General features: G+C 39.4%; 1 protein-coding gene across 11 annotated transcripts in view; it reads right to left on the bottom strand.

Moving 5' to 3' along the window:
- Window positions 1-25417, bottom strand: part of LRRC8B (leucine rich repeat containing 8 VRAC subunit B) — a 73495-nt gene that overhangs the window by 16710 nt on the left and 31368 nt on the right. For 3 of the 11 annotated variants that reach the window (XM_055401697.2, XM_055401693.2, XM_088835467.1), the window contains exons 2-4: window positions 9444-9498; window positions 4679-6112; window positions 393-495 (exon numbers count right to left, since the gene is read on the bottom strand). The gene's annotated coding sequence lies outside the window, so the exon portion shown is untranslated. Of the gene's footprint in view, window positions 1-392; window positions 496-4678; window positions 6113-9443; window positions 9499-15320; window positions 15426-25417 lie in introns of those variants that run through there. The other 8 variants (XM_055401694.2, XM_055401692.2, XM_055401695.2 and 5 more) reach the window with 6 other exon arrangements.

Raw genomic sequence — 25417 nt, 5'->3', positions numbered from 1 at the left:
GTGCACATTTTAGAAAGTGGTATTTTGATTTAATTTGTGCTGGGACATCCACAGAAATAGTTCTGTGAAATAGTTTAGGCCCTTCTCCCTACCAGGACTGAGTTAAATAAGATGACCATCTGTCAAGGATGTTGTGAAGGAATTTCTTGTAATGGACAAAGAAAGTGAAAGAGATCATCTCTAAGGGCTCTGCCAGCTCAAAGTCTATAGCTTTATTTGTTCTCTCAAAGATCCTCAGAGTTAAATTCATTAAAGCTACACAATAAACTATAGAATAATATAAACAGAAACAGCTTTAACAATAACGGTATTTGACAGAGAGTAATATTTATTCAACAAAGAATACAAGTCAACACTGGCCGGAACAATATACTTTAAAAGTTTATACTTACTATAATGAAAAAAAATGAATCCAGTAAGTTGACTGTACTTCAATCAGGAGGCCTACACCTTTTGAAATTTCTTAGACACACCATCTCTGTGATTGTCTTCATTCTAAAAGAAAGTATAGATATCTTGAAATAGCTGTGATAATTCAAACAAACAAAATTGGAGATACTGTCTTTAGAGACCCTCTCCATTTTCATAACTCAGTTTACTTTTCACACTGGAGGACATTCTGGCAAAGCTACTTATAGAAGACCCCATCCACAGACCAGATCATATATGGCCTCTGACCTTAATTTATAGAGATGTTTCTACAGAAATTTACATGTTATTAATAACATATTTTAAAGTGCCATAGCTACAACACTTGGGTGAACACTTAGCTTTTTCCAGGCAGTCTACATACTCTAATTTTGCTCATTCAGTTGGTCTTATTTGCATTCATCAGCTGGCCTGTCAAATCATATAATTTCTGCACTTTATCACACATCTATCCAAATGAGACTCAGTGCTCTTAAAATTCAGCCTACTAATTCATTAAATATAGCTACAAGTTAATAACTTACACAGCTCAGAAATAAGACTGAAATTCTCTAAAATTATATTATTAAATGTAGCTGTCCTTTACATTAATAGGTTTTTGTTTTGTACATAGTAAGTTAATAAAAGTCATTCTTAGCATCTATTTCAATAATTTTCAATTATTTAAATTACACATATACTGATTCGTTTGAAATGTGAGAACATTTTAAAACATACAAAAGTTTTTTTAGTTGGGTGTGAAAACTGTATTTTTTAGTGCCTATGTACCCTCTGAAAAGTTGCTGAGAAGGCTCATATATTTGCCTGGAATATACAATCCTTTTTTTGGTTTATTAAGTACTCGAAATCCAGCTCAGAGTACTGACCCCAAATTATACTTAAGGTACTTTTAGCAATACTCTTGTAATCTTGTCATTTTCAAAGATCAAAAAGTTAGCATGTCTGAAATTTACTTCGGATTTACCAATCCATGTGTAAAAGCTTCTTTATAACTACTACCCAGGATCAAATTATTTTTCAGGCCAGAAAGCACAGTTAGTGTGTGACAACCCAACTGTATATTAACTCAAACTTAGGACCACTGGAGTATGAGTTTCTTATTCACAATTGATTTTTACAAGTCTGACAACATATAATAGACAACTGCATTTATGTGTAGTAAGCATGATAAAGACATTTGATGTGTGAAACATTTTACATATTGTTCCGCTGCACTGCAGCTGTAAAGTACCAGGAGAGAATTTATTGCATAATTCTAAAATGCTGCCCAGCCATCACAATACTCACTATACAACACAGTTTCCCTGAAGACTGCAAATATATTTTCTACTTTAGACATAAGAAGAAAAAAAAATAGAATCACAAACTTCCAACTACAGTAATGGTTTTAAAATAATCAGAATGAGAGATTACTATAACTAACCTGTTAGAGGACCACAATTCACTACAAATCTGTGACATTTATTCTAAATTATGTGTAAATCATTTTTCCTGTTCATCTTTTTAAGAATCATAAACTTTTCCTCTAATCAACTAATTTAGACTTCCTTGGATAAGTTCCTCATCAATAAGAGAGAGAACAAATAAATATCTGTTATCAATAATCTAATATCGGTTTTCTTACTGTCAAAGCACTTTCACTTATATTAGTTTTATACCTACAACAAACCATTATAATAAGTATGATTCGTTACATTTTATAAACATGGAAAATAAGGCAGGCCCCAAAGGTGTTATCTTGTCCAAGGTGACAAGAACAGCAAGAAATAGTTACAACTAGAACCTAGGTTCTGAGGATAAAATCTCAAGTCTCGTCCACACCAGACCACATTGTCGAGGCCACTTAATCCACTTAACTGTGCCAATCTCAGTTCTTTCAAAAGCTAAGAAAAAGTTGAATATTTAACTCTTTCCCCCACTACAATGGACTGAATATTTGTGTCCCTGAAAAATATGTATTTTGAAATCCTAATGCCCAACATGACAGGATTAGGAGGTGGGACCTTGGGAGGTAGGTCACAAGGATGGTACTTTAGTGAATGGGATTGGTGCCCTTATAAAGGGTCCCCAGAGAGCTCTCTTGCCCCCTCCACTTTGTGAGGAAACAGAAAGAATATGGCTATCTACCAACTAGGAAGTGAGCTCTCTTCCGACCCTGAATCTGCTGATCTTAGACTCTCCAGCCTCCAGAAACTTTGAGAAATAAATGTTTGCTGCGATGGTTTGCTGTATAGCATCCTGAAGGAACTAAGACATCAACTTACACCAGCATCTGCGCTGTAAGTGGGTTCCATTTCAATCTTTGGAAAGACCAGGCTATAAATGTATAGCTTTCTGCACTGTCTCCAGTTACATACTATATAATCTGCTTTCTCAGCTAAACTTTTTCTACTAAACATGTTCCACTGAACTATTTAAGACTTTATATAAATATACAGCATCTGCATTTAATGCTGTATGAAGTCTCAAGCATTCCTGTATATTAAATGATGTTAATTTTTCTAATTGAAGTGCTTAACTGGAGAGTTAGAACATAGCTGTCCTTTGTTGTTACAAAGTTGAATACTGTTTGTGTGTCCAGGAAATTTTTTCCAGACCATATTTTTGCAAACAATGAGGATTCAATCCAAATCAGATCTCTATTTCTAATATACAAATGCACTAAATCAGTTCAAAGAAACAATGTTAAAAGTAAAGGATTTTATGGTCTTAATCCCATTCCTTTAGCTTTTAAACCTCATTAAAAAATCATAAAAGCTTTTCAAAGCACATGAATTCATTTGACAATCTCACCCCGAAGTCTCTAAGACTGGAACAACAACATTCAAGTTAGACGGTCTTTACTTCCCACTAGTCCTAATTTTACTTTGAAAGCATTTCCAAAATAACCAGTGAAAAAATAAACAAATGATGATCAGATGGTATTTAGAGTCATTCTATGCTGAGAACTGGACGCTACTTCAAAGATCTCTGTCTCTGGCTCCAGGCAGGGACATAGCCAAACAAATCAAAATAGGGTTTCTGTACACTACTCTCACTGATAATTGACTTAAAAATCACTTTATAGTCTTTCAAAATACTTAGCCCTACTCTTCTCATCATGTTTCTTGGGTCTAACATATCTTTAGCTGAAATTTAAATTCACTCTGGGAAACAATGCATTAGTGTCCAGGACTCATTGGCTCCTTTGCTTTATACTAAATAATCCTCTGAACCACTCTTCAGAGGTCTGATGACAATTATTTAGCATTCCTCAAGCACTTGAAGAATCACTAGCCAGACACTAATTTTGCGATCTAGAAGGGAACTGTAGGATTCATCTAGTAAAGTGTTTCTCTAACACTAATGCTCATAAATCACTGGAGAGCTTGTGAAATCACGTGATAAACCCCACTCTTGGAGTTTCTGATTCATTAGGTCTGCAGTAGGCCCCAAGAATGTGTATTTTTAACAAATTCCTAAGTAATGCTGATGCTAGTGGTACAAGATTACTTTTTGAGAATCACAAATCTAAGACAGTGGTTCTCAACTTTGGTTTCACAGTAGAACTATCTGGAGCACTTTTATAAGAAACTGAAACCCAGATGCCACTCTTGAAGTTGGTGGAAGTGAGGTCAGAGGAGAGAGCTCACAAGATAGACTGGCAACAAAATAACTGGGGAAACCGCCTGTCTTTTAAGTCTTCCTGGAAATTTCAGATGTCTAGAGCGCACCCACTTCCCAAAGACTACAAAGTAACAGCTACCATCAACCACAGGAACCTTCAGGTGAAGGGGAACAATGAGTCACTGAGCTACAGAGATTTGCAGGATGGATTTAAGGTGGAGGGATTAGAAACAGGCGGGCAGCTGAAAGGTTATTTCAATCATGTGGGCCAGAAATAATACTGAAAGCCTTTGCAATATATTTGAAAAGAAGCAGTGAATAAAATAGTCACTGTAAATGAAAATTCAACACCACTTAGCAACATCAAATATCCTAAGAGAGGACCATGGAGAAGCAGGGTCAAAAGAATTCTGATTCTGATCCTATGGCATTATAGGATCTCCCACAATTTCTAGCATATGGTGTACAATAAGTATTTGTACAATAAATAACTGAATGTACAAAAATGCATAGGGCAGAAGAGTATTATGTTCACATGTTAGGCAGGATGTATCTAAGGGATTAAGCCTCTCCTTGGAGAAGCAAGATCTTGGAAGCATATAGATGGGAAGGATTTTGGCTAGTTAGTCTGTACATTCCAAACCTTAGTGGCTTAAAAATAAGTTTATTTCTTGTGATTCTGTGGGTGGTTCTTTCACTTCCTGGAGTTGGTTGGCACAGAGATTGCTGGAAGGTCCAAAATGTCCTTATTCATCAGGCTGGTACTTGGTGCTGACTGGAACTTCATGTGAGACTTCTTGTGGTTGTTCGAGTGTCCTCACACAGCATGGTGCCTGGGTTCTATGATGGTGCATTCCAAACAGAGAGGTGAAAACCGCAGTTCTTTTATGGCACAGCTCAAATCACGGTGTCATGCCCAGCATACGCTATTGGCCAAAGGAGTCATGTACCAGCCCAGATTTATTTGGGAATAAATGCCTCCTCTCAGTGGAAGAACGGCAAAGAATGTGCAGACATCAGTCTACTCTCTACCCACAAATGATTTACATTCCTCTCACATGAAAGCCTCACCCTCTCCCAAGTCCTGCCCTCAGCCCAAAGTTTTATTCCACTATGGCATCAAGTTCAGGCTTAAAGTCCAGGATCTTGTCATCTAAATCATGTTTGGAATACTATGGAACAACACCCTTAAGATTCTTAGAAGCCTTTCTATCTAGCTGAGAAGAGGCACTGCCTTAAATCTTCCTGAAGTCTTAGTACAGGGCCCTATACCTGTGCCCTGGCCTTTATTCCGACCTTAAGACCAAGTTTTACTGCACTAGCGCTGCTCTGGATCTCACCTTTGAGTACCTTTTGCTTGGAAGAGAAGCTAGGAATAAGGAACAATTTTATTCATGACCCCAGAAAATTCTGAATTGGAAATAAGTCCTCTAAAAGTTTACTTAAAATCCGAACTGTTTCTTCTATAATTAATCTCTCTCTTACTTTAGTCATAAGTGTTTTTAAGAAGGCAATTAGTACTTCCATTTTCTGAAGGAAAATCTAAGCTAGATATACAAATCGATTAGGTTCATTTTCTATATTCCATGTTATGGTGTCAGTCTTGTCAAGTTTTCTGCCAATACATAACAAGGGTACTGTTTTATATCCTCCAGTATAAATTTCCTTTCTGCCCTTCCAGCCACCATTAATAATAATCTTACTTCCCCTTCAGGTTCACTGCTACCTGGTCTCAAAGCCAATGCCAGATGTTTTGCTGTGGCAACACCTTGCTTCTAGGCACCAATTTTTATTTTAGTTCTTTATTGCTATGTCACAAACCAGCCCAAAACTTAGCAGTTGAAATAACCATTCATCATTTCTGATGACTCTTTGGGATGAAGAGGCAGTTCTTCTGTTTTGCATGGTGTTGGCTGGAACATTGGGCTGGCTGGAAGGTCCAAGATGCCTCAGTCACAGGGCTGGTGTTCTGGCTGGCTGCTTGGCCTGGACCTCAGCTTCAGCTACTGACCAAGGGCCTTACCACTCGTCCACATGGCTGTTTAGGCTTCTTCACAGCAAGGTGGCTGAGTTCTAACTGAGAAAATTATAAGCACACAAAAGCAGAAGTTACAAATCCCTTTAAGGCCCGGCCTTACCCCATACCATTTCTGCCACATGTGACGGGTCAGAAAAAATAACAGGGCCAGCCCAGATTTAAAAGGACGGGAAACAGACTCCATCTCTTGACAGGAAAAAAAATCACAAAGTATTTGCAGCCATCTTTAACCCACCACGGGACGTCCTGAGCATTTAAGTAGCAGATAGTGCCAAAGAAATGAATTCTTTGGAAGAATTTGGTGAAAGAAGACTAGGATCTCTCTCTCCTTTGTAACATATCAGATGAGGAAGGGCTATCAGACAATGAAGAGTAAAGGTGGACAGAGAAGCAGGTAAAAGAGCAGCACAGTGTTTCTGGAGCACAGAAATCAGAGGATCTGACATCATAGTCAAAACAGAGAAACCAAAGGAGAACAGTGACGGGTAGCTGTCATTCTGCAGCTTCTTATCCAAAGCTGTAGAGTGGTAAGAGATCTGTGAAACAATCAAATGATATGCTAAATATTAGAAAAATTACCCTAATCATCTGAAGTCCCAGGAGAAAGTTACTGAATATGACAATTGAGAGCATGTGACCATCTCTTGAAATCCTAATTAAATCGGATTTGTTGAACTTTAAGGAACATTGCTTCACTTCTTGTTTCTGATGGTTATGAAACACATCATGTATTTAATTTACATGGTAATTGCGCTTTCAGAAAGACCTCTCAATTCTTTGATGTTTTAGGTAAGATACCAAATCATCTAGTGTAAAATGAAGAGAAGCTGCAGCCCTATTACTATCTCATTAACAGTAGAGCATGAGCCACCAGCGGCTACACAATTCCTAGAATGTGCAGACAGCAACCTCCAACCCTTCTCTACCATCTTCATCGTTTATAAAACTGTTTTCCTGACCCCCTCCCATCATCCTAGGGTCAGCAAACCACAAAGCTGAGCCAAACTCAGTCCCTGGGGAATCACGCATGTTCTTTTAAATGACAACAGCAGTCATCAGTCCATTTGCTTCTAATTCTTCCTCAGGTGACCTACCTTTCACAGGAGCAGAATCATACAGACTATTTAACCCAAGAAGAAACCATAGAGATCAGAGTCTAACTTTTTACAAATAAAGAAACTAAATTTCAGAGGTGTTTAAGTAGCTTCTCTAGGGTCACAGGGTAGTAAAACATGGTTTATTGCCTAATTTGAAAAGAACTGGGAAGTTGAGAGCATTGCTCTGGCCACCTAGCCTAAGTAATAATAGGCTTTCTTAAATAGTTTTAGAACATGAAGCTGAAACAATAGTCCAAAACATTTCTATGTTATAAATATTTTAAACAATAAATCAAAATGAGAAGTTTTTTCCCCCTGCTCTAGGACACACAAACCAGAATTATATTTTTAAGTACCTAGAAAGTATTTCTAGGTACTTAAAAACATGATTAAGCCATTGGTCTTAACCCTTTCTCTAAAGTTAACATTTACTTGCATTCAATCATGGCGTTTAGGATTACAAAGGTATACCAAGGAAACATGAGGCCTTGTTTCTGCTTTCATGGGATTTAAAATCCTATTGTGGAGAGATGACATGCATAGTTGAGAGTTAGCAACACCATCTTACACTGTCATTTCAATGCCAAAATGAGTAGGATGGTGGCCAAAAATAAGCACTGCATTTGGTTCTATACAAACAAAATACCCAAAGACAATGGGTGAAACATTACGGAGAACAGGAAAGCAGTGCTTGTCAAGGAGAGGTCAGGATTTTAGTCTTTTATGCAACAAATATTTAGAATGTCTGCTGCTGCTAAGTCACTTCAGTCGTGTCCGACTCTGTGTGACCCCATAGACGGAAGCCCACCAGGCTCCCCCGTCCCTGGGATTCTCCAGGCGAGAACACTGGAGCGGGCTGCCATTTCCTTCTCCAATGTGTGAAAGTGAAAAGTGAAAGTGAAGTCGCTCAGTCGTGTCCGACCCTTAGCGATCCCACGGACTGCAGCCCACCAGGCTCCTCCATCCATGGGATTTTCTAGGCAAGAGTACTGGAGTGACTTGTGTCTACTATGTGCCAAATAGAGTTCTAAGTGTTAGGGAAATGTAGAAATGTGCAAGAAGGACAAGATCCTGGCTCCCAGCGACCTTACTGTGTAGTAAGGATAGGCAGACAATCAGATACATGCACATGATAAAATCAGAAAAGCTATGAAGAAGACACAGCTACTTTAGACCGGGGAGTCAGGGCAGGCCTCTCTCTTTAGAGGGACTACCACTAGAATGTAGATGAGAATGGAGCCAACCATGTGATGATATTGGGGGAGATCATCTTAAGCAGAAGGTGCAAGAAGCCTAGGATGTGTGCAGATCAGAAAGGAGGACACTTGGTTGCAGTGTCAGAAGCCTGGGGAAAGTAAGAGTAACAGAGGACCTGCAGGCCAGATACACAGTTCAGATAACAAGTAGTATAGGAGTGGTGGAAAAGTCACTGAAGTTATAAGAAGAGAAGTGGTTGATCTGTTATTAGCTTTTCAGAATTCACAGTGAACTCGATAATTCAACAGCAAAATGTGGATATACTCAAGAAGTCCAAGTGTCTACCTTCATCTGTAAAAAGAAGGATGCTCAGAAAACAGTAGGAGACAGGCCCACTGTCCTCAGCACTGCTTTACCAGGACTATGTTCAGTTGGGTGACACAGCTTTAAGACATATGCCATATTCAGAACACTGGTGAGCCATGCAATTTAATACATAAAAATTAATCATTCATTATGTCCAAGTCAAGAGCTCTGCCACAGAGCTAATTCAATATTAAACTTCTGCAACTATAAAAGATGAATGATGCTTGCAGAAAGCAACAGGAGATGGGACTTGTTTACTTCTGACTTACCTACTCGAGGAAAGCTAGGCCATCTTTTTATTATGGAAACATACCAAGCAAACCAATTCTATGCATTAAAAATGCTACCTTAAACAAAAATCAGAAAAATAGAGACATGGAGTCATGGAGTCTAAGCCTCTCATAAACATTTATTATATTCTTTAGATCTTTAACGTTAAAAACTTAAAAATATCTAACACATACACACACACATATCCTTTCCTACATACAAAATAAACAAAGGATAGGAAGATGATATTTTACCAAAATGTATACAGATTTAATTTTCTGTTTAATTGGTTTTAAAACATCAAAAGGATTTTACTCAAAACATCTGTAAGAATAGTGATCTTTTTACGTACTAAGTATTCAGTACTTATTTGCCCCAAGCTACCAATGTAAAAGTAATTATCTTTACCATGTGTTCACAATTCAGAATATTAATCTTACCCTATGAATGCTGGTCAACTGGAAAGGCTGCAATTAGTTTCTATTTGAAAAATTCCTAAAGAGAAATCATAAACATACTGTTACATTGTATCCATCACAAACTGCCAGACAATTTCATCCATTTTTGTGGTTCTAAAGTTTCAAACATCTATAACAACTTTCTGAAACATACAGAAGATAAGGGTTTAATAAAGCAACTGCTGTTAGAGAGGTCACTTTTAACCTCTCACAAAAGTTGTCAACTAAAACCCAGGGAGGTAAATAAATCACTGGGTGGCACTAATGGTTAAAGAATGTGCCTCCAATGCAGGAGACTTAAGAGATGCAGGTTCAATCCCTGGGTTGGGAAAATCCTTTGGAGAAGGGCATGGCAACCCACTCCAGTATTCTTGCCTAGAGAATCCCATGTTCAGAGGGTCTGGTGGTCTATAGGGTTGCAAAGAGTTGGATACAACTGAAATGACTTAGCACGCATGCACGTCATAAGCTAAGCATTTAATCCCATCACCATGGCAATTTACAAGCCATAAAATATAAACTTTAAATTTTTAATGAGGAATGAGATAAGCATTATATCTAAGGCACCACTACAAGAAAATTGTTTTCTCTTAACTAAAAGAAAAATTCATTGAAAATATCTATGCTTCTTACAGAAAATAGGGAAACCTGGGGAGAAAACGACTTAATGTTTAGGATCATTTTCTCCTTCCAGTTTTATTTTTGTTTTGGTTTCTGCTGGCCTGCTAGTTTTATACAATTATACCATTATAAAATTCAATGATAAGATATTGAGATTTTTGACTCATCATTTCTCATAGGCTTTCCTGATGTTGTAGTTTCTCTAAACATCATTTTATAATCATAACAGTTCACACCTGGATATGTCATAGTTTACAAAATCATTTCCCTACTGAATCATAGATTTTTCTCTTTTTATTACTAATAATGCATATTATTACTAATACGTAACTCTGTTCATGTGATTTCCTTTGCAGAGACCTCTGGAAGTAACAGTAGTAGGCTAAAGAGCATAAACATTTTAAAGCTTCTGATATATCAAATTATTTCCCAAGGAGATTACACTAATTTTCTTTCCTGTGAACAGTATGAGTAATACCCTCACCAGAGGTGGGAATCATCTTTAAAAATAAAAGTCTTTGCTAATTCCATATATGAAAAGAATCTCATTGTTGCTTTACTGCACACTTCTTTGAATTGGCTTGAATGCTTCCCAACATGTTTCAACAATGAGTTTCATTACTCTTTTCCATTTCACATTTACCTAAACTGGAGTATTTTGCTGAGAAGATACAAATGTAGAACTTAATGCAAACTCTCTCACAATGACAGCTTGTCATCTCAGAGTGAAGCCACTGTTGTCAAGTAAAAAAAAAAAAAAAAGCAAAACCAACAAAATGTGGCTCAGTGTCTTCATCCAGCCTAAAATCAAATCACGCAAATTCATCTTAGAAACAACAGCAAAAGTTAACACCTTTCTTCCTCCCCAGCACCAAACAGTACAAGCTGGAATAATGAAATGTGAAAGTACTAAATCACAATGCTTCTAAGAATAAATATTCCATATTAGGCAAGATTAAAATAGGACTTGGACTGTCACAATCATTGTGACAAACCCAGCTGCTGAGGCAGCATCAGCGAGTTCCCCAGCTCGCTGTGCTGGAGTGTTACAAAACTGGCCTTATCTACCCTCTGAAAAACATTTACTCTCCCCAGGGGCAAGACACAAGACGTTTATTTTCCCTGAAAAAAATCAATCCCAAGATAACCTTAAAAATGTATTCTGGAAGATCTGGAGATGACAAACACTGAGAACTCCCTTTCTCAAATAAGAGGTTTTTTCAGAAAGCTCCCAGGCAGGGACACAAAACAGAATACTCCCAAGGGACTGTGGATTAAGGAACAATAGGGGATGACCAGCTTTCTGATACAAAGCACAAAAGGTCCCAAGGTTTTTACTTTGAAAACTGAGACGCCAGGGGCTCTTATTTCCTTCTAATCAGTGGAGATAGCAGAGTCTGAGGAAACAAACTTCTCTGTAGTAATGCAAAGGCCTACCATAAAATTTTAGAATCTGAGAAAGGCCTTCCATTTGAGAGAATTTCTCTCTCAGTGATAGATTCCTTTTAAGATGTAGCAAGGAATTATGAATCTTTCTTTATCATCTAAGCTACCAGGTCAACATAGTAAGAATCACTGCAATGTCACACTAACTCAACCTGCCTTGTGCAATTCCATAAGTTTAACACTTTACGTTGCGTAAACTGAAAGTATCCTATTTTCATCCATCTGATAGATTCAAACTCTGAATACCAGATTTACTTAAAATTAAGAAAGGGTATTTCACTTCACCAATGATCTCGCCCTAGGATCACTGTCATGAATCACTGCCTTGAGCCACACTGACCTCCACAAGTTACATTCACTGTTCTTCCATCTGCTTTCCCAGAAGCCTAATAGATCATGGCATCTGGTCCCATCACTTCATGGCAAACAGATTGGGAAACAATGGAAACTGAAAAACTATTTTCTTGGGCTCCAAAATCACTGTAGATGGTGACTGCAGCCATGAAATTAAGATACTTGTTCCTTGGAAGAAAAGCTATGACAAACCTAGACAGCATATTAAGAAGTAAAGACATTACTTTGCCAGCAAAGATATGTAAAGTTATGGTTTAAAGAAGGCTGAACACTGAAGAATTGATGCTTGTGAACTGTGGTGTTAGAAAAGTCCCTTGACTTCTTGAAAGTCTCTTGGACTGCAGGGAGATCAAACTAGTTAATCCTAAAGGAAATCAACCCTGAATATTCATTGGAAGGACTGATGTTGAAGCTGAAACTCCAATAATTTGGCCACCTGATGGGAAGAGCCGACTCATTAGAAAAGACCCTGATCCTGGGAAGATTGAAGGCAGGAGGAGAAGGGGACAACAGAGGATGAGGTGGTTGAATGACATCACTTACTCAATGGACGTGAGTTTGAGCAAGCTCCAGGAGATGGTGAAGGATAGGGAAGCCTGGTGTGCTGCAGTCCATGAGGTTGCAAAGAGCTGGATATGACTGAGCAACTGAACAATAGTTCTCTCCTGCTATTTTATAACACGTAATAAGTTACTGTCTCTAGTTCCTTGAGGGCTGGGGCAGAATCTTATTTACCTATATTCTCAGGATCTAGCCCAGTGTCTCCTTCTAAGGCTAGACTTAGGGCCTAGATATTATGGCAGCTTCCCTGTACCAATTCATCAATGGGGTGTTCAAACATCTTTGGAAAGTTAGTGAAATTAAACTAAAATATTATGCCTTTTCTCAGGGACGGTACAGAATATGGCTGGAAGAAAAGGCAAGGAATCTGCTACTTTTCTTCTGGTCAGTTGAGATCCTGAGACCTGGCAAAGGGGGGAACTAGAGGCACTCTTTGGCTACCCTATTATCTCTCATACAGCTCCTGGCTTCTCTTAACAATGTTGTGAACGAATATTTAAAGAATAGCAGGCTGAAGTGGCATCAAATCATTAGCCTGCCCAGAGTGACAAGTTAATAGTCCACCTAGGGTGCTCCCATGCCTCAGTCCTGCCTTTGCCCTCATCATAAATACTAAGTAATTATCGAGTGAACCAACAATACCAGATCAGGTTTCCCCACCCAGTTAAGCACCAAGGAGGAGCAGGCCTGGCTCTCTAAAAGATATGTGCACGCAGAGTACAGTGGGCCTGGAAGGGTGATAAGTAAAGCAGTGGAGACAGAGCCTCAGGCACTTCCATCAGCTCTTGACAGGTGCAGAGATTCAGAAGCAGAAGCTAAGCCTTTACCCTTCAGAAAGAAAGGAGAAAAATTCATATTTGCCAACTTACTCACCAAACATGACATCTCACAAATCTGAACAGAGAAGCGCTGTCAAATTCAGCCTGACTGGCTGCATTATAATGACAGCGAGTCAATTTGAATCAGTGATGGATCGCTGGATAAATGCCACAGCATTCTTAAGTGACCTTAATATCTTATCAAATTATGACTTCACAATTCTTCTTTTGTACAAATTAACAGTATAAGGCAATGAGAAAACACGTGGGCCAAAGGAAGTATCAAGTTGCCACCTAAGAAGGATAATGTGCACCAAGTCATTCTGTGCCCACTTGATGCCCAGTCCACCTTCCCCCAAGACCATAGGCTCTGGGAAGGGAAGGACATTGCCCAGGGCCTGCCACATATTAGGTGCTCCCTAATTATTGTAGTTCCACAATACTGCGTGCTATGATCAAGCTGACAATATTCATGTCCTGGGATGGTTACAGTCTCATAAAACCAGTAACTTCTGACCGTGGTCACTGTAAAAAATGCTATATCTGCACTACCATACTGTCAACCCAATGACAAAAATAAATTGCCACGCACTGCAGATCAGACTCGTGTTAAGATCAAGCTAATTTCCGACCACAAAATATAAAACTATAAGGTACTTTTGCCACCTCATGCGACGAGTTGACTCACTGGAAAAGACTCTGATACTGGGAAAGGTTGGGGGCAGGAGGAGAAGGGGATGACAGAGAGTGAGATGGCTGGATGGCATCACCGACTCTGTGGACATGAGTTTGAGTGAACTCCGGGAGTTGGTGATGGACAGGGAGGCCTGGCGTGCCGTGATTCATGGGGTCGCAGAGAGTTGGACATGACTGAGCGACTGGCCTGAACTGAACTGAACTGAAGGTTCACCAAGTACTGAATGGCCACTAAACATTCAACACAGAAGATGTTTAAAGCAAACACTGCTACCCACTCACTCCCCAAAACAGGGAGTGGTTCCGTACCTGCTGCTTCTTCAGCATTGAGGCAGGGGCTGAGTGTTATACCGCTGCTATTGAACTGCATCACCAAGAGCTGGTCAGATGCCTTCCCGCCTCTCACTATGAGCTCTTAGAAGAGTTCACGTGCAGGAGAGGGGCTAACACACAAGATTCTCAGCAACGGTCTGCTGAATGGAGAAAGGCGGTGGGAGGTGGAAAGGAGAAGGCTCCCATGTAATGTGCATTTAGTGAGTAGATAATATGGTCTCAACTCTAATGGTGGGAAAGGTGAGAACGAGAGGAACCAAGAAGCTTGCTCAGGCTCAAGCTCACAAAGCAAGCCAGAATTCACACCAGCTCTGACTAACAGCCATCTGCTACACCGCCTCCCCAGTGAGCTATGTTAAAAGGAGTTTTATATAGAATGTGAGAATGCTTAAAAAAAAGAAAAAACCTAAATCTATCTTTTAGAGAAACTGAAAGACACAATCTAAAAATCAGATCTGTAAAGTTTTCCTGTTCATTACTCAGTATTCCATCCAGTGAAACAGAATCACCAACTGCTCCCTCCATCCTGCTTGCCTCTATTAAGTAATTAAGATCAGCATGACAGCCAGCCGGAGCAGGTGTGCATCCTCTGCCACAGCCTCTTATAGAGAAACATTCACTCATCCCTGTAATGACAAGAGGAGTAACCCAAGTTTCATCTGTATTTAAATGATGTTTTACATGGCTTTTCTTCCTGGTTTTCCTATTAAAATAAGGTGGTTCAGTAGTAAATAATCTGCCTGCCAATGCAGGAGACATAAGAGATGTGGGTTCAATCCCTGGGTGGGGAAGATCTCCTGGAGGAGGAAATGGCAACCCACTCCAGTATTCTTGCCTGGAAAATCCCATGGACAGAGGAGTCCAGAGGGCTACAGGCCATGGGGTCACAAAGAGTTGGACATGACTTAGCAATTAAAACGACAAAATAAATTTATGCCATAACACCTAAATATGACCTTTCTGAATGACTTAATAAAGAAGCTATTGCATGTCTTAATCTGTTAGTTGCTTTGTCAGGCCTAGATCTTACCTGACACTCTTATGAGGAAGGGAGTGTAGCAGAATGGTTAAGATCAAGTTTTGTGTCATTCACCACGTGCTTGATCTTAGATAAACTAAGTATCAGTTTTCTCATCTGCAAAATAACGATGACAATAAGAACTAAATATTTTCAGAATTAAATGAGGTAACTACAAAAGTCAAATGCTCAGCATAGCAGGAGGCTCGAAGTAAATGCTCAAAAATGGTAATTTTTAATTACCATTAACAATGGAAATTTTTTATGGTAACTAATAGGTATATCTAAAATGAATTCTTTAAAGGTTGCCTTTAAAGTATTACCCTGTAAAGAGAAACCAGACTGGATGTTAGGGAGTTTGGTTCTCCACCCAAGTTAGTGAATTCCATGCCAGATTTTGCAATGTATTACATGACTTCAGTTACTACAAAGTGTTGTGAAATATAAATATAAATGTAACTTACCTCAATTATTTAATATATGACACATAGGGAAGACCAAGTATTGTGAAGCCAAAACAACACAGGGTGATGCAACATTTTTAAAAAGTTAACCTGTCCAAGTAACCTCCACTTGTTCTAGCAATGCCAATCTTTCCAATCAAGGTTCATGATGCAGACAAGTCAGATACAGCTAATGTCACCCAAGGCCATGTTTTAAAGTCTATAATCACAGATGCACACAGATGTGAATATATTTTATGCCACAGAACTATACACTTTAAAATGGTTAAAACTGTACGTTTTATTTTATATATAGTTTACCACAAAAAAAATCTCTCATGTAAAACAGGAAAACTATCTGCTTCTTTTTTCTTTTTTTTTTTTCTTGGCCATGCCTCACAGCTTGCGGAATCTTAGTTCCCAGAGCAGGGATTGAACCTACACCTCTGGCTATGAAAACATGGAGTCCTAACTACTGGACCACCAGGGAAATCCCGACTGCTTTAAAATGAGCATAAATGGATTACACAAACGAAATACACAGCAGGCCCCCATGTACAAACATACCAACACATAAAAATATAGTTATACCATGTCAAATTTGCTTTGTCCATAATTCACCAATTATTATAACACTAAATATTTCATTATTAATTTTTTGGTTACTTTTAATTGGAAGGATTTGAGTGGGGGAGATATGATCTCACTAATTTGCCCAGAAAAGGCATGGGTCTCTTTTATACTAGATAAACAGCCATATATAAAGAAGCTAAGACATTCAAAAATCTTCTAGTGACTAGTTAGGAAAACACATACATATGAGATCTTTTTTTTTTTTTCTCCTAAAAGAAATGAAGAACCCACGTGTTTATAAAAGCCATTAATAACTTGTGATGAATTTGGAAAGTATTTGATCCTCCTGTTAATCTTCTTTTATAAAGAGGTCAGTTCAGCGAAAAGCATCTAGGATAGCCTTATAGGGTGTGAGACAGGGTGGAGGGAGAGGTTAGTGCTAAGATGGAGAGATTGTATGTGTGTGTGTTTGTGTGTAGAAGTGGTTAGAGAAGATTCGCCACAATCCTTTGCCTTAATGATAGCAGACATACTTATCGGGCTCTTAGAGTGGTCAATCAATCAATCCTTGAGATTTTCATAACACACAATTCTGTAGGACTGCCTTGTTACTTCCTTGATCTCTGCGTTATGTGTGGCAGAAATGTTCATTCAAGGCATGAGTGAATAAAGGTAATGGTCCATATCAAATGAGAGCCAATTTAAAATGAGAAATAACTGCACTGCCTCTCCACAGGGATATATTGAAGAAGGATGAGGGGAATGTAGTAATGAGATTGGATGTTTAAATGAAGGAAAGTAACTATCACCATGGCATAGGGAAGAATCAAGACTCGGAGGCATCATGCCCTAACAGAAAGAATCCCTGACTAGGTATGGGAAAACCCAATTTCTACTCTTTACTTTATACCTAACTGATCATATGTTAGACAAGTCATCTCACCTCATCTGACCCGACTTCCCTCACTTGTCATGTTACAGAGAGCCAAATGATAGACCCTCCGACTCCCAGCATTTCCACCATCCTGTGAGTTGACTGACTGAAGCTGGAGCTAAGTGAGACCTAATCTGAAAAGACCACTTTGGAGTGATGGGAGTGGAGCAGGGCTTTAAGAGAAGAAAGTGATATGACCAGGAAAAGCATTAACCTGACGGTAAATGCTGTGTTTTGGAGAGTACACTGAATGGTATGCAATTAGAAACTAATAAACTGGTCTTGCCAAAATGAGAGGAAAATTGGGTCACCGCAAGAAAGGAAGGTCATCAGGTGAAGCATATGATGAAAGCATTGATGTTAACTGAGCTAGAAAGGTAAGTGGGAACCATGGAAGGGTCCTAACACCATCATCCCTTAGGCAGCAGGGTTTGCCAGGATTCAGTCCCTGGCTAGTAGCTTCTCTGCGCATGTATATCTCTCCTGGGGGGACATCCTCTATTAAGAATCATCCACATCTCCCTGCAGATGATTCCCAAACACTACATGACAAGCCCAGCTCCCTAATCCTAAACCACAGGATCACCTCCCCATTATCTTCCTGGCTGCACACTGAGACGTATGGAAAACTGAAACTTAGCATTTCCCAAACTGAACCTGTCACTTCTCAACACCCACATCAAACCTGCTCTTCCTGAGTGCCTGACTATTGGAAGCAACATTAACACTGACAGCTGAATGATGCTGAAGGTTGATGGCAACATCCAGAACTCTCGTACCTAACCCCAAACCTTATTTTCCTCTATTCTCTGAAATCAATTGGTTCTTTTCTTAAACTATTCCCTTCTGCATCCCTGCTACCACTGCCTTGGATGAAGCCTGCCTCATCTTTGGGGAAGACAGCTGGAAAAGCCTCCTTTCTTGACTTCCTTAGTTCCAACTCCATACTGTAGCTACAGACCTCTTTTTAAAACATATCATCTCCTGATTTGGTTATTTGTTATTATAATGCCTCAGGGGGGTGGGAGGGAAGTTGGCAATGGAACAGCATGGAAAGGAGAGCTATCCAGCTCCTTTTGTGGTCTTATTAGCTCTTGTTATTTCCTTCCCCAAAGGCTGGGCAGATTGGACCTTATTCTGTGATCACCAGTCACTTGAGAACAGGTGTTGCTCTGTGAATGTTCTGGAGCTGCTTTAGGTGACTGCAAACTGCCCACGTTTTATTTATTCATATCTTTTGTTCCCCTAACCCTCCACTCCACCCACAAGTGAGAGTAGGAGGTAGGGGCTGGTTTTCTCTGCTCACAGTGGAAAATGTACACTGGAACGATTCCCACGTCTGCCTCCACCACCATCTGCAGGGGCTAAAGCAAACCACTCACTTAGTCCAGGCCACCATGTCCTAGGCTTTGAAATAGGGCCAATCTATACTGCCCCCATGACTTGATAATAGTGATAAAGAAATACTGCAGAAGCACGTTGCAATCATTAAAGGTGTACCTAAATGTAAAGGGGAACCCATTAGAGAAAGCCAATTTTTTTGCTGGTAATTTTAGAGGAGGATCCTGCTTCTGGCCTTGGGGCACTATCCTAAATTGAAACAAAACAGCCCATGAAGTGAGCTTTATTTATACCACCTTGGTTCCAAGGAAACAAAACAGCAAGTGTTACAGAGTCACTGATGCCTCCTCACATCGAAGTCCTACTACAAAGTCAAAAAGAATTTTTTAAAAAGGCACAGGGGTCCAGGTAGAAATATGTGACCAAAACACAAAACTACAATAGTCTCTTCACTGTGAGAAAACAATAACTCAAGTACATGGGTCTTCTCCAAATTCGACTGAAAATGGACCATTCATACTGTTAATTAGGGATGAAAGAGAGAGGTAGGAAGGAAAGAAAGAAGGAAGAAAGAAAGACAGATTAAAAAAATAACACCCACAATCTCTGGTTCACAGTGCCAAAGAAGTGCAGCCATTCCTGTCTGCCCAACCCAGAGGCCTTTTAAAACATTCTATCAGCCAAGACTGCTTATCTCTTCTGGCTCCTGTTTTCCCTGGAAGGTGTGGGAAGTAAACGATTGAGCAAGCGCATTAAGAGAGAAGTAGGTCAGTTTTGAAAAGCAAGCTCTTATATCATCTACTTTTCAGAAGTTAAAAAGTCCACTTTCACCTTGGTGTTAAATCAGTTCTTCCTATTTGCAACCCTGGTTAACGCCTGCTGGTGGTCAAAAACACTGCTTTCCACTTGCTGCTCTGCTGCAGCAGAGAAATGTCTGGCTTCCATTTAGGGTAGACATAGTGAGTCGTCTTTTTTGACATTACCTTCTCTGACACCAACTGGATAGCCTTCGACGCAATCCTCTTCTGACACTTAGGTTCATGCAAGATTCCACAGGTTTATGTGTAGAGTCCCACAAGACTGCCCCTACTTTAGATGCCAGTCTCAAGTCCCAGGGACTCTGACCCACATTTTTATCCAAAGTGATTACAAATTCAGGGGTTCCCACAACCCCCTCCTCAAGCTTGATAATTCACTGGAATGACTCACAGAACTCAGGAAAACATATTATGCTTACATGTTTATTATAAAGGATACAACTCTGCAACAACCAAATGGAAGGGATGCACAGGGTGAGTATTTGGAGGTGTGTGTGGGGAGGGTGGCGGAGGGTGTGAAGCTTTCATGCACTAAGTATGACACCCTCCCAGAGCCTCAATATGTTCACTAATCTGGAAGTTCCCAGATTCTGTAGTCTAGGCATGTTTCTGGAAGTTTCATTACATAGGCATGATGGATTAAATCACTGGCCACTGGCGATTAGAAATCTCTTAACACCCCCTCCTCCCTCCTCAGAGGTCAGTGGCTAGACTGAAAGTTCCAACCCTCTAATCACCTGGTTGGTTCCTATGGCAATCAGCCCCCATCTAGAAGCCACCCCAGAGTCACTCTATTTGCATTAACTCGGGTAGGGTTAAAAGGGACTCATCCTGTGGAACAAAAGATGCTTCTATCAGGAAATTCCAAGGATTTTTGGAGCTCTGTGTTATAAACTGAAGGCAAAGACCAAATATACATGTATTTATTATACTACTCATGGCATCACATTGCATGAGAACAGTCTTACAGGAGGGCTAATTCTTATTCAAAATAGTTGTAGTCTGAAACCGTGCCAAGTGGTCCACTTAGAAAGTCAGGTTCACCTTCAAGGCCCAAACAGAGCAGGCAGTCACTTAAGCCATGGATGTCCTGAGTTAATGACTTAGAGAAGTTACTTCTTAAGGGACACCTTTGACCAGGACTTTCACATCCGGCTTTTTTAGTTTTCTATTCCTTGCTTTCACAGCATTTATTACATACCTTTATGTAATCATTTAATTGAGGTTTATTTCTCTTCAACTAAAACAATAAGCTCTAGGAGGTCTACATGTCTCATGCTCATCATTGTATGCCCAGGGCTAAGCAGGCAGAACTGCTGTTAAATATTAAATGAACATTAAAATAATTAAAATTAGAACCTCCCTCCCCCTAGATTGAAGCAAAACCCAGAACCATTTCCTACAAACACTGCATCATCTAATTTTCAAATCACCAGAATCCTTTACGAAATTATGTCTCTATTCTAGCCCTGTCAGCAGAGAAAAAGGTTTAGTTTAGGCATGGTCCTAAGAATAATTCAAGGCAGCTCTGGGGTTACTGAGGTGATAAGAGGAAGGTCAGGCTTCTAAAAGAACCCACAAAGAACTGTAATAACAGGAATCAGGTAGGTAGTCCCCATTCCAAAGAAGGGGAGTGGTAGGGCTTCCACACACTGGGTTGGCTTTGGGCTTCAGAACTCAGAGGACTCTGTGGCTTCATGGGGTGTTAGCAAAGGAGAGAAACCATGCTCTCTCTGAAAGTTTAGAGTTGTGATGGCTTCCAGGAAACAGAAGCCACACTCGCTGTCTGGAAGTTTAATACATGACTTGTAAATCAGGGTGGGGCTTTGCCTGGCTCAGTGACAAATTGAGCAGCACAACAGGTATCATCTTTGGTCAGTGACCTGGGTTTCCCCTCTGCGCACAGCAAATGAATCTATGATTATTTCTCAGCAACAAACTTGAAGGTAGAAAGATTGTGCCAAGAAAGCTAATGGTGTCTTTTTTTCCTATCTCTATTATTTTCCCCTTAATCCATACATGATAAATAACATTTTTCTATTTCCACCCAATAACAACGCGTGTTTCTATTGTGGAAAGTCTTTACTCATCGAAGGAAGACAACAACAAAGTCACTGTCAGTTGAACAGAGACAGGAGTGAAGAGGGTCCTATGTGCCACCAACTTGGTCCCAGCCAGAGATGGGGCTCAGAGCGCGGGAGGACTTCCACACCTTTCATGCACTAGGTACCCTCAACAATCATGACCTAGCCTCTACTGGGTGCAAAGCATCATCCCAGGTGCTGAAGGGGACAGAAAGGTGTCAGACTCAAGACATGAACTTCAAAAGGAGCTTATGCTTTGGTAAATAAAGCATGAATACAAGAAAGATCAAACAAATGGATCACATAGTTGTATTTTAAGGTAATGTATGCTAAGGAAATAATAGCCATTGCACAGGATTTATGAGTTGGACCAAGAAAAATGCACAGGATTTATATAAATGGGAGGTAATGGGATGAGGGATAGAAGGTAGGATTAATAAGGGGCACATAATATTTTATGTGAAGGGATGCGGAACAAATAAAAAGCAAAAGGATATTTCAGAAGTTAGTGAAGAGACTGGGGTGGAATTTAGTTAGTGCGGATGGAGTGGAATTTTTGAGCCAGCAATAATGGAGATGAGTGTAAAGTAGATTAGGGTTAAAGTCTAGATTGTCAGGCTAAGAATTTTTCAAGATGCATCTCAGCCCTTGGTATGTAACAGGCACCTGAGAAATAATTGCTTTGGGATAGAAATATCACTTTTAGAATTAATAGTCAAGTATTTTTATGAGAGCAAAAAGGAATTTAGATTAGAAAATACAAGCAATAGGAAACCACTGATGGCATGTGAGCAGAGGAATGATGGGAAAAAAATGCAAGGGCATATTAGTATATATTAAGGAAATTAATTTGAAAGCATAAGGAAGTATGCATTGGAAAGGATTTGAGGATGACAGCAGGAAGCCTAATTCTGTATTAGGGTATACAGCATGTCACCTTGTAAAATAAAACATATTGGGACTTTGAAATACCAAGTAGAAAAGCAGTTACGCTTAAAAATATTAAGCTTTCAGATTAGCCAGTAAAATGATGCAACTGGAAAAAACAATTAGATTTTGAGGGGACAGAGTTTTCCTAGAAGTCGTAATTGATGTTTTCAAAGGAGACAAGGATTTGATTAGTTTCTGTCGTTGTTATTACTGTTTTGCTGCATCAAGAGGCACGCAGGCATCTTAGGTCCTGGACCAGGGATTGAATCCACGGCCCCTGCAGTGGAAGCATGGAGTCTTAACCATAGGACTGCCAAGAAAATTCCTGATTAGTTTTTCTACACTAGGTGGTACTTGAATACTTTGGTAGAATTTAGATGCTTTGAGATAAAAATAATACTTTTAGAATTAGTAGCCAAATATTTCATGCAATGTTGTAACAGAGTAGAGCAGTCATTACACACACACACATACACAATGGTGCTAGATACACAAGTGGCCGTGTTAGACATGCCCGAGGCAAGCCATCCACCCAAGAGTATATGGGCTTTTCTTTTGGAGAAATCGTTAGGCATTATGTCACTCACCATGCAACCAAATCTCTTTTTAAAATCAAGTTACAATTACTCTAATCATGGGCCAACATTTCATTTGTTTCACAACCGGTGCCTAATCAAACAGTTCTGTAGACTTTACCACAAGGTAAATTAATTAAATTCAGTGCCAAAAGAGATTTTTTAAAAGTGTTCTTTACGTAATTGATTTACCAGTTTAGGCATCAGAAATCTTATTTCTATAAAAACTACTATGGGAACTAAATCTACATCAAATCAAAACACATCCATTAAAAACTATATCCTTCTTTCATAAACACTTTGTTTAAACATTCCCCAGCAACAGGCTTGTGTGGACAAACCAGGAAGTGAGAACAAATATGATCACGTTGTGAAAGCAGAGTAAGATGAAAGAATACATTTGGAATCTGCTGAAGCACTATTAAGATTTCGTGTAAGAATTCATTCCTATGGAAACATCAATTTATTTAAAGTTGTACTAGGAGGAATTGCAAAAGCAGAAGTCTTCATTTTGTTGTTTGGTAATTCCCCTCAACCTCCTATGCAAATGCCTTTTCCTGCAGCTGGGCTGGCTCATCTGAAACGAGGGCGCTCACCCACCTGCCTGGTGAATGGAAACAGGGTTAAGCTATCATTTTCATGATACATAGTCAGTCCTGAAAAAAAAAAAAAGAAAACAATCGCAGTCTTTAATGACTTACTTTGGAGAAATGTGCCTTTTGCTTCTAAGGTAACAAGCAAATCCCTCCTAATGGTTTTGCCGAGATTTCTGTCATTCCTTGTGATTTACTTTAAATTATAAACTCCTTAAAAATAGGAACCATATTTTACTGTTTGATCAGTTTGTTTTTTCACTGAGTATGAAGACTCAGTGACCCAGACATAACAAGAGTTATACGTATCTAATGATTCTTTTTATTGTTCAAGAAAAGTGTTATCAAACAAGACTTGTCACAGATCATATTCCCCTACCAAGCAGAATCGTAAGCACCTGCTCTCCGCACCTTTTCCTTCATTCCTAGAGGTCTGCCTTGTGGAAGAGGCAGCTGAAAGATACCTGTGCAAAAACAGAAGGAATTTCCACTTACTGACAGTTACTTTTATTCTTTTTTAATTTTAAGCAGGATCTGACTAAGCTTACTATAAAAATAATGCAATATTTCTATAGACATTTCTTAGGTAAATAAGCTAGGCTTCAACAAGGAATCAGGTACTCCCTGTCAGACACTGCACAAACACAATGCAAAGGTAAATAGGCCAGTGCTCCTCTGTAGACAAAGCAGACACTGCTGCTACACACGAGAATGAAATTTAAAGGAAAAAAAAAAACCAACTATGAATGTCAGTGACATCCACCCACGGGCACTATACATGCCTGTATAAACCGTGTGCATATAATAGGATGCATAATTAATTATGTAGATAGTGAATTCAATAAACATTTGAGAGCCTATTCTATGCAAGAACTGTATTATTCCTAAGAAAATGAGGCAATTCTATCATCCTGTCTAAAGATACGGCCTAGGGGTCTAATGAGCCCACCAGTAAGCTGATAAAGTCCGTCAGTACTGAGGCAGGCCAGTGGCCTTGACAGTCTCCTCTGGTCATCTCACTGTCTGCCAGTTACTCTTTCCCTGTACTTTCCACTCTAGTGCCTTTTCGTTTACGTTTGTATTCACTGGATTTTCTTGACGGGGAGAATTTATTGAACACCTGCTGTGTTGTGGGCTAAACAGGACAAGAAGGAATGACACTCACTAAATGGGAATTCATTTTACTTCTGCATTTCATCTCACATCTACCCTTCAAACACTCAAAACTTAGGGCGATGGGAAATACACACAAAATGAATAGGGAACAGAAATACATATAATCAAGGACTGAACAGTGTAGTTGAAACAACAGTGAGATACACCTGCATAATGCTTTAAAGCTTATGGAGTAATTTTTCCCATAAGTCACTTAAATCACTCACTTGACTTTACTAAGGATACCAGCTTAGAGAGGAAAAACAGCTGCCTAAGTCAGATGTATGGTGAACAGGAGCTTGATCCCCTTACTGACACCAAATATGGTGGTGTTCTCACTATTAATGCTGCCTCTCACAAAGGCCAACAGTAAGAGTTCAGGGAATGGAGAGAGCAGCATAGGTGATGTATATCTGAGACTTTGGGAATAAGATGGAGCTGGATCAAGAAGAATTCCAGCTGGGGAAGGGCAAGAGCAGGGAGGTCTTGAGTGAGGAAGAGCAATGAGTCAGCAGGTCCCACTGATGACGGATGGTAGTCTTCTAGCCAAAGGGAAATGACTTCACAATGATGTACAAAGACACTTTCAAGACTTAAGATTCCAGAGTGAAGAATATAGTTTGTCTTGACTCACAAAAGAGAAACACTATATGTTCTAAAATA

This window comes from Moschus berezovskii, chromosome 4 (genome assembly GCF_049115385.1).
Source record: "Moschus berezovskii isolate FMDL1 chromosome 4, NW_MosBer_1.0, whole genome shotgun sequence".
NCBI lineage: Eukaryota > Metazoa > Chordata > Mammalia > Artiodactyla > Moschidae > Moschus > Moschus berezovskii.
This window is presented reverse-complemented; position numbering and strand designations above follow the sequence as displayed.